Source organism: Triticum aestivum, chromosome 1A (genome assembly GCF_018294505.1).
Source record: "Triticum aestivum cultivar Chinese Spring chromosome 1A, IWGSC CS RefSeq v2.1, whole genome shotgun sequence".
NCBI lineage: Eukaryota > Viridiplantae > Streptophyta > Magnoliopsida > Poales > Poaceae > Triticum > Triticum aestivum.
The window spans coordinates 384,631,875-384,641,772 of NC_057794.1; the positions used below are offsets into that span (position 1 = coordinate 384,631,875).

Sequence of the window (9,898 nt, forward strand, 5' to 3'; positions counted from 1 at the left end):
GGTCGGGGAAGGCTCTGATTACCAACTTGTAACACCCTCGATGCGACTACAGCTCCCACGTGTCGAGGCACGACTTAGAGACATAATCGTATTGAAGGCATATGTCGCAAGTTAGGCAATCTTCACAACATCCCATGTAATATAATAATAAAGGGGAGATAACATAGTTGGCTTACACTCGCCACGTCAATCAAGAACATAAATAACATTACATCAACCAAACACTCATGGCCCGACTACGGCGCAAAAATAAAAGAGAACCCAACATGCGACAACGGTCCCAATCACCCCCAACTGGGCACCACTACTGATCATCGGGAAAAGAAACATAGTAACATTGAGAGTCTTCGTCGAACTCCAACTTGAGCTCATACGCGTCTGCTGGAGCGGAATCATCAGGCCCTGCATCTGGTGTAATAGTAATCTGTGAGCCACAGGGACTCAGCAATCTCGCACCCTCGCGATCAAGACTATTTAAGCTTATAGGTAAGGCAAGGTAAAATATATATGTGGAGCTGCAGCAAGCGACTAGCAAGTATGGTGGCTAACTTATTCGCAAAAGAGAGCGAGAAGAGGAGGCAAAGCACGAGCGAGAAACTAGAGAGCAACCTGCGCAAACATTACTCCAACACAGTGTCCACTTCCCGGACTCCGCCGAGAAGAGGCCATCACGGTAACACACTCAGTTGATTCATTTTAATTAAATTAAGGTTCAAGTTATCTACAACCGGACATTAACAAATTCACATCTGCCCATAACCGCAGGCACGGCTTTGGAAGTTCAAATCCCTGTAGGGGAGTCCCAACTTAGCCCATGACAAGCTCTCACGGTCAACGAAGGAATAGACCTCCTCCTAAGACGTTCCGATCAGACTCGGTATCTCGGTTACTCAAGGCACTTCGACAGGTTAAAACAAGACCAGCAACACCACCCGAATGTGCCGACAAATCCCGATAGGAGCTGCACATATCTCTTTCTTGGGGCACACTCAGATTGTCCTAGGTACGGGTAGGCCAGCCCAGAGTTGCCCCTGTTGGCCACCGGTAGCTGACAGGTGGACCAACACTCAGAGGAGCACTGGCCCGGGGGGGTTAAAATAATGATGACCCTTGAGTCTGCAGAACCCAAGGGAAAGAAAAGGCTAGGTGGCAAATGGTAAAACCAATGTTGGGCATTGCTGGAAAAGCTTTAATCAAGGCGAACTATCAAGGGGTTCCCATTATAACCCAACCGCGTAAGGAACGCAAAATCCGGGAACATAACACCGATATGACGGAAAACTAGGGCGGCAAGAGTGGAACAAAACACTAGGCGAGAGGCCGAGCCTTCCACCCTTTACCAAGTATATAGATGCATTAAGATAGCAAGATAATATAATGATATCCCGACATGTAAATAAATGTTCCAACAAGGAACGGCCTTCAATCTTCACCTGCAACTAGCAACGCTATAAGAGGGGCTGAGCAAAGCGGTAACATAGCCAATCAACGGTTTGCTAGGACATGGTGGGTTAGAGGTTTGACATGGAAATTTGGGAGGCTTGAAAGCAAATGGTAGGCATCGTAGCAATGGCACAACAAAAGAGCGAGCAAACTAGCATAGCAAAGATAGTAGTGATTTCGAGGGTATGATCATCTTGCCTGCACAGTTGTTAGAGTTGACTGGATCCTCAAAAGCAAACTAACGGGCTCCTCGTTAGCGAACTCGTCTCCCGACTCTACCCAAACAAGACAAACAAGCAACAAAGATACAATCAAACACATGCAAGACCAAGCAATATGATGCAATGATGATATGCTATGCGGAATGCGATGCGGGATGCAAAATGCAAGATATGACAGGAAAATCAAGAACCTGGGCTCAACTTGGAAAACCAGGTGTGCCACTGGAAAGATGAGATGAAATCGCTTGAAAACGATATTAAGAACGTCGGAATCAGAGTTACGGTTTGGAAATGGCAAGCGATTCAAAAATGACATCGGTCTGCGATTTACAGCAAGTAGCCATCTAAATGCAATGAGATGAACATGCTACAGCACCCAAACAAGACAACAAAATACATGGAGGAGATGCATACAAGATGCTTAACAAAAATTTAGCACTGAGCTACGGCCAATTCATCCATTAACAGGTTCAAACAAGCATGGCAAAAATGCATATGGCATACAGATCTCAGACTTAGTGAAATCAACACTTGTCTGGAATTTCAGATCAGGTAGCCCTCTTCGGAGCAACAAAACTACATGCTACAGGCCCTGATCATGGCAAAGTAAAGCATGGCATGGAGCTACTCAAAGTGCTTAACCAAAGTCCCTTAGTGACCTTGAGCCAAAAGGGATCAGAAAATACAATTGCAAGCATGTGAACATAGCAAAAACATAATCACTTTTCATACTTAGTGAAAACTGGAGCAAGCTGAAATATAGCTCAAGTAGGCATGTTTACGAGCTCGATGCACTCACTAGGGTGCAAGTCATGGCAAGACAAGCATACAACCATAAAGAAGGCACAAAATGCAAGCTATACATGGCAAGAACAATAGCATAGCATGCACGGATCAACTACAACATCATCAGCAAAATTGCAAACAAGTTGACAATCTGCCCAGATTCACAAAGTAGGAAAAGTAGAGCTCAATTACTCAAGCTAGGGTGCTCCATAATTGCAAACAAAGACATGGATGGATAGAGCACTACAATATTAACAAAACATCCTTACTGATCATCCTCAAAAAAGGCACGGATCACTAGGAAACAACATGAACATATGGCATCATGAGATAAACAGTTCAAGGACTTTGTGAAATTGCTAAGTCCCTGAAAACAGAATTAGCAAGTGCACCACTTTGCAAGCTTGCACAAGTCACCACACACATCACAAAAATACATGGGTTGCACCTCTGGAAAGATGACAAAACCCTTAACAAAACACATGTAGAGCATCAGGGCATATCATGCACACATTAATCATGGAAAAAATGACAAAAAGCTAAACAGGGTAGCAGATCTGACAAATAACTCAAGTAGTCCTCTTCTAACAGCATTCCGGGCATCAAGATGAACTCAAATGAAAATGATGCAATGGAATGAAATAATATACTCTCTGAGGTGAACATTTTGATATGCTATATGCATGAATCGGAGCTACGGATGCAAAGTTACGGAGCTAGGAAGAAAGGCACATGGATTAGGGACTTAGGAAAAGAAACGGGGTCAACCCTAAAAAAACAGATCCAGATCCGGCCGATGCACTGTAGCTCGCACGTCACCCGAGGATGGCCGGCCGGTGCTCTCGCCGGAGCAGGCGTCCGGAGAAGAGGGAGGCGCCGGATCCGACAGCAGGGGACGGCGTGGAGGGCGAGGGGCGGCGCATGGCGGTCGGAGCGCGTCGGGCGAGCGGCGGCGACTCGCGGCGGCCTGCGTCGATCTTGCCTTCGCCGGCGAGGACGAACGGGGCGGCGCCGGTGGACTTGGGTGGCGGGGTGGCGGCCGGTCGCGGGGGAGATGAAGGCGGCGCGGGCGGCTCCTCTGGCCCGTGCGCGAGCGCGGGCGAGCCGGCCACGGGCTCCCGACGGGCTTCGGCAGCGTGGAAGGCGACAGCCAATGGTGGCGTGCCACGTGGTGGCGGCGGGGCGGAGCGGACGTGTCCGGTGCCGTCGGAAGTGTCCGGCGGCGGCGGGTCTGAGATTTAGGGTTAGGGACGAGGGAGAGATCCGGATTTTCGGGAGGGGGTGTATATATAGGCATAGAGGGAGCTAGGAGAGTCCAAATGAGGTGCGGTTTTCGGCCATGCGATCGTGATCGAACGCTCTAGATGATGGAGCAGAGTTTGGTGGGTTTTGGGCCAAATTGGAGGGGTGTTGGGCTGCAACACACACAAGGCCTTTTCGGTCCCTCGGTTAACCGTTGGAGTATCAAACAAAGTCCAAATGATACGAAACTTGACAGGCGGTCTACCGGTAGTAAACCAAGGCCGCTTGGCAAGTCTCGGTCCAATCCGGAAATATTTAATCCCCACACACGAAAGAAAGCTAGAAATGACCACCGGAGGAGAATGAAGCGCCGGAATGCAAAACGGACAACGGAGAAAATGCTCGAATGCAAGAGACGAACACGTATGCAAATGCAATGCACATGATGACATGATATGAGATGCATGACAATGATAACAACACACGGAGATAAAAACCCGAACCCGAGAAAATAAATTAACTTAACGCCGGAAACGGCAAGAGTTGGAGTACAAATTGGAAAGTTACACCCGGGGTGTTACACCGACTACCTTAGAAGAGGCCAAGGAATTGGTCGAAAAATGCAAAGGGTGCCAGAAGTTCCGCTCCAAGCCACATCAGCCGGCTTCTGCACTCAAGACCATCCCCATTGCCTGGCCCTTCGCAGTTTGGGGCCTAGGCATGGTGGGACCATTCAAGACGGCACGAGGTGGCTTATCTCACTTACTTGTCGCGGTGGACAAGTTCACCAAGTGGATCGAAGCGAAGCCAATCAAGAAACTGAATGGACCGAATGCCGTGACTTTCATCTCCGACATCACAATTCAGTACGGCGTACCACACAGCATCATCACCGTCAATGGCACAAATTTTGCCAAAGGCGCCTTGGCCCTTTTCTGCGCGACATAGGCATCCGACTAGACTTAGCATCCATTGCCCATCCGTAGTCAAACGACCAGGTGGAGCGAGCAAACGGCCTCATCCTGTCCGGCATCAAGCCCCGACTGGTCGATCCTTTGGAGCGCTCGCCTGGCTACTGGCTCGATGAGTTGCCAGCTGTCCTCTGGAGTCTGCGCACGACTCCAAACAAGTCAACTGGCTTCACGCCTTTCTTCCTCGTCTATGGTGCTGAAGCCGTCATCCCAACGGACATAGAGTTCGACTCCCCGCGAGTCACCATGTACACCGAGGAGGAAGCAGAAGAAGCACGTCAAGACGACGTCAATCTGCTGGAAGACGGCCGGCTGTTGGCACTCAGCCGATCCAGCATCTACCAGCAGAGCCTGCGCCGATACTACAATAGGAAGGTCAGGCCGAGATCTTTCCAAGAGGGCGACCTTGTGCTTCGACTGATCGAACGAACAGCCGGCCAGCACAAGCTGTCGGCGCCTTGGGAGGGCCCTTTCATCATCAGCAAAGTGCTGGGCAACGACTCCTACTACCTGATTGACGCTCAGAAACCCCGAGCACGCAAGAGGGACGACTCCGGCAAAGAAATGGAGCGGCCATGGAATGCAAATCTCCTCCGAAGATTTTACAGTTGATGCAGTATGTACCACGCTACCTTTTGTATTAAAGTACCAAGACTTCGGGCCCCCCGAGACGAGCTCGGGGACTGCCCTCTTTTATCTATATGATAAGAATTATGCCTACGAGTATGTTACTCTTTGTTATGCCACTTGGCACCGGGTTCGACTAGTAGGCCCGGGGACTTGCCGCCTTGCGCTATGAAACGCTTCCTGCAGCCGGACATGTAGTGTGTGGCGCCTAAGCCATCTCCTGTCAGAAGCCGCAGCTCGCAAGCGACTGTCCGGTGGGCAGGACTAAGGTAGAATGGGCGTTCGCATGAAAAATGGCTAAGGACTCAAAGCATAAAACATAGCTTAAGCCGGCTTCAAGCCTTTTTTCACAAACCGACTATTGAGCAATCGGCTTGACGCCTTCTATTCAACTTGCTAAAAACCTCTAAAAATGGCTAAGTACTTGCCTTCCCAAAAGTAGCTAAGCATTTGATCCAGTGGCAGTCCGCAGAGCGGCTGTCTGACTGGCAAGACGGCAACTAAGGGAAGGCGACAAAGGAAAAGTCCAAAGGAGCAATGAGCAAGAAATATAGAATTCGGATAAATATTTACATAACATAGGCCCTTGGCCGAATCTTCAAGCAGAAGTTCAAAATGCACCCCGCGGGTGGAATTGTGCGAATTAACAAGTTCTTCAAAGAGTACTAAAGCAGATAAAATAAAGATAAGGCGGCAGCCTAGGAAGCGGCAGACGGATTCGGAGGGTCAGAGGAGACGGCGGTGTCAAGCGTTGGGGCGGCCGGCTGGGCAATCTCGGCTTGATCGCCTCTGGCAGCAGTTGGCTCGGTCGCACGCGGCTCGTTGCTGGAGGCATGGTCGAGCTGAGGCTGGCCATCCGCTCTATCTTCTGGTGCCTCTGTCTCGCCTCCGTCCTCCGCCTCACCTTCCTCCTCGATGCTGGAGCCGATCACCTCCGTCGAGTCCTCGCCATAGTCTGGGTTCATCCCAAACCACTCCGGCAGTGCCTCCTCGCCGTCCTCAGCCCGCTCAGGGACGAAGATGCTGGTGTCGGTGTACCCGGCGATCGCCATGGCGCGGTTGACGAGGGCGTCTTCCGCGGCTGCCAGCTTCGGATGGGCCTCTAACCGGAGTGTAGCCAGCCTGTCTAGGTCCATCCCCGGATACCACGCCTTGATGAATTCCAAGGCTCGGCGTGCTCTAGCCCGGGTCGAGGAACCTTTCCAGGCCTCAAGACGGCCAGCCGCGACCTCCAGCCAGTCGGCAGTCCGACTGGGGGAGCGCAGAGCCGGCCATTAACGGAGAGGAAGGCGGGCAGCCATGAAAGTCAAAGGGCTTGCTTCCTAGTGAGCCTGCGCAGCATATAGCTCGCACGCTTCCCGATGAGCCTACACATTGGATGACAACTTGCACGCCTCTCGGTTAGCTTGCGCACCGGACTGCGCTCGCACACCTCCTGTTTAGTCAAGCAGCTGTCCGCACGTCTCCTCCTATAACCATTACAACCAAGACACATGGCGTCACGTGAATGGTTAACAGAACACACACGATTTGAATTATACAAATGTTTGAGATAGTAAAGGGGAAGCTATTTTTTCAAAATGCCTTTGTTGGCCGTTATTCGAGTGCGCCTTCTCTCAAAATTTACAAGAAAAATACCACTGATAGCATGCCAAGTTTCATGAATTTCAGATAAGTTTTGGATTTACTAGAATTTAAAAACAAAGTATCTCAACATTTTGCCGGCAATCAACAGTGCCCCGGTGTTTGAAATTCATTCCCATTTCTTGCATGGGACCTAAGCATGCACCCAAGGAAACATATTTGATTTTTCAACCAATTTATACGCACTGGAGCATGTCACTACTAGGGAAAACCATAGTAGTAGCGCAGGTTTTAGGTATAGAAGTAGCACGGTGACCGGCGCTACTGATACGGTGCTACAACTAACAACTAGTAGTAGCGCGGTCTATACCCGCTCTACTACTATTGTGTATATCAGCAACACTTTTACGGAATGCGCTACTATTAAGTAGCTGTAACGATTTTCTATCCCCGCACTACTGCTATATCTTTCATCATTTTTCTTACCCCATTTCAATAAACTGCAGTTACACCTTGATAACACATTCATTCATATAGTATTTCAAGCCTTTTTGCATAACAAATCAAACCTATGACCACAATTTTTACTTATAAAGTATTCATTCTTATAGAAATATTCCTATTATGATATTTGTACAACATTTATTCATATCTTGCAAGACTAGTGCGTTTAGGCACCCAAACTTCATCGAAAGTGTTTACAACCTTCAAGATAGGGATCATCTTGTGCGAAAAGATAGAACTAGAAGGGGCGAGCTAAAAAAACCAGGGACTTGCGCACCTAGTCAGACAGAGAAGAAGAGATGTCTGCTTGTGCGCGTGAGAGCTGGTCTAGCATGACCGGCCAGACGCATGTCTGATCCCACGCGCGAGGCCACGAGAGAGCAGAGCAATAGAGGGGGTCGATGGAAATAAAACCACCAGGGCCGACTGCCTTTTTCTCTCCTCCTCCTTGCTGCCCTCCAGGGTGCTCACCAACCACCAGATCCACAGCAACACAGAAAACAGGGGATCGAGGTGACCGAGAGGGAGAACCAGATCAAGGGTTTCGGGAGGCTTGCGGCATGACTGATCCATCGCGAGGCCTCTCCTTCCTGACCTTCAACCTCTGCTGCTTATCTTCATCACCGACGTTCACACTACTCTGCTCCAACTCCGACGACCGCCACTGCGGCATATCCTCGACACCAACAGTTGGACGCCGGACTCCTGGTGGTGCTCTATTCCGGGTGGTCGGTTGACCTCCTGCGAAGGCCACCTCAATTCCTTCTCAAGGTCGGGTCCTCCGCTGCTGATCTTCACCAATACTTCTTCACCACGCTGCAGTTCTACCCCAAGGATCCTCTGCTGCTACTCTTCTTTGCCTCCAGCATCTACAGCTTCGAATCGAAGATCATCAAGTCCCATAGGCCCTGAACCTCTCTCTTCTCTTGTTCCTGTTCTCTGAATATATGCAATATTGGGTCTGAAATTTACTCTGTTACCTGTGCACCTTTGCTGAACCCTCATGTATCCTTGCTGAATTGTTGTGATCATTTGCTGGATATTAAGTTAGTAGTTATTCTCCTGTGAGCTGTTATCACTTTAATTGGTTGCATGAGTTGTGTGTGATGTCTGAACTATCTTCCATGAGTTACTTGTCTGATTGATTACAAGAAAATCACTAAAAAGAGATTGTCCTATTACTGAACCCTTTACCTTTGTTGCATATTATTTTGTTTTACCTTGTTCCAGTGGCTGCGTGTTGTCATTACAGTTTGATTCATGTGTTCAGTTGTTCTGAATGCTTCAAATGTGTGCTTTGAAGTTCTTGATCCCTGTGGAGAACGCGACATCCATAGTTTGGGCGCAAAAACCCTGCTATATTACATCTGATCAATTTTGGCGCCGTTGCCGGGGATCTAAATTTCATCATCACATTAGTAGAAGCAGATCAGTATTTATTTTAGGTCGATTCCGTAGTATTGTTGGCATCTAATCATTTCCTAACATTGGCTGCAGTTTTGAGAAAACTAGCATGTGTCAATTTCAGGAACTTTACAGGAAATTGCCTTATGTTACAATCTGAAGAAAGTTCACTAGAGCCATTTGATCTAGAAATTGAAAGGACTTTATTGCGAAGAAGAAGAGAGAATCAAACAGGGCTTCAAGTTGGCGAAACTTTGCAAGATCAAGAAGAAGAAAAGACGCCTAATCCAGTACCTTTGCTCAAGGACTTGTCAATCCCAAGAGATCATGGGATACCAGGAGAAATGGTGAAACCAATTATTCAGGCGAACAATTTTGGATTGAAGCCTGCCCTGATTAACATGGTACAAGAGTCCAGATTTGGTGGAACAGCTTTAGAAGACCCACATGAGCATATAAGGACTTTCTTGGAGTATTGTAACATCCTCAAGCAAAATGGAGTTTCACTGAGTGCTATCAGATTATCACTATTCCTATTTTCCTTGAGAGATGGAGCAAGAGTATGGCTTCACTCATTGCCTGAACATCTGAAGGATACTTGGGAGACTTTATTGCAGACATTTCTTAAGAGATGCTTTTAACCCACAAAAGCCGTTGAATACAGGGACGAGTTAACAAGGTTTAATCAATATGATGGAGAAAGTTTGTATGATGCATGGCAAAGATTCAACTCTTTAAGCAAATGTGTCCTCATCATGGTTTATAAAGATGGTTGGTGTTACAAACCTTTGACAAAGGATTGTCCACTCAGACCAGAGCTTTTGTCGATTCTGCTTCTGGAGGAGGAGTCATGAATAAAACCCTTGATGAAGCATTTCCATTGATTGAAAATATGATGTCTCATCATTTCCAATGGCCAAGTGAAAGAGCAATAGCACCACCACATCCTGGTGTGTATGATGTGTCTGCAAATGATAGCATGGCGGCTCAGATTGACATCTTGAACAAGAAGATGGATAGTATCATGTCAAATAGCATTGGTACATCTGTAGCTTCAGTAAGTGTGCCTCAAATGTGTGATGTATGTGGCCAAGCAGGTCATCCTTCAATAGAATG

At 48.1% G+C, this 9,898-nt stretch overlaps 1 non-coding gene across 1 annotated transcript; it reads right to left on the reverse strand.

The window, feature by feature from the left end:
• Positions 1-9,438: 9,438 nt before the first annotated feature.
• LOC123072372 (small nucleolar RNA R71) lies at positions 9,439-9,544 on the reverse strand. Its single transcript, XR_006435072.1, has one exon. It is a non-coding gene; the product is annotated as a small nucleolar RNA R71 (small nucleolar RNA).
• Between the last annotated feature and the right edge of the window lie 354 nt (positions 9,545-9,898).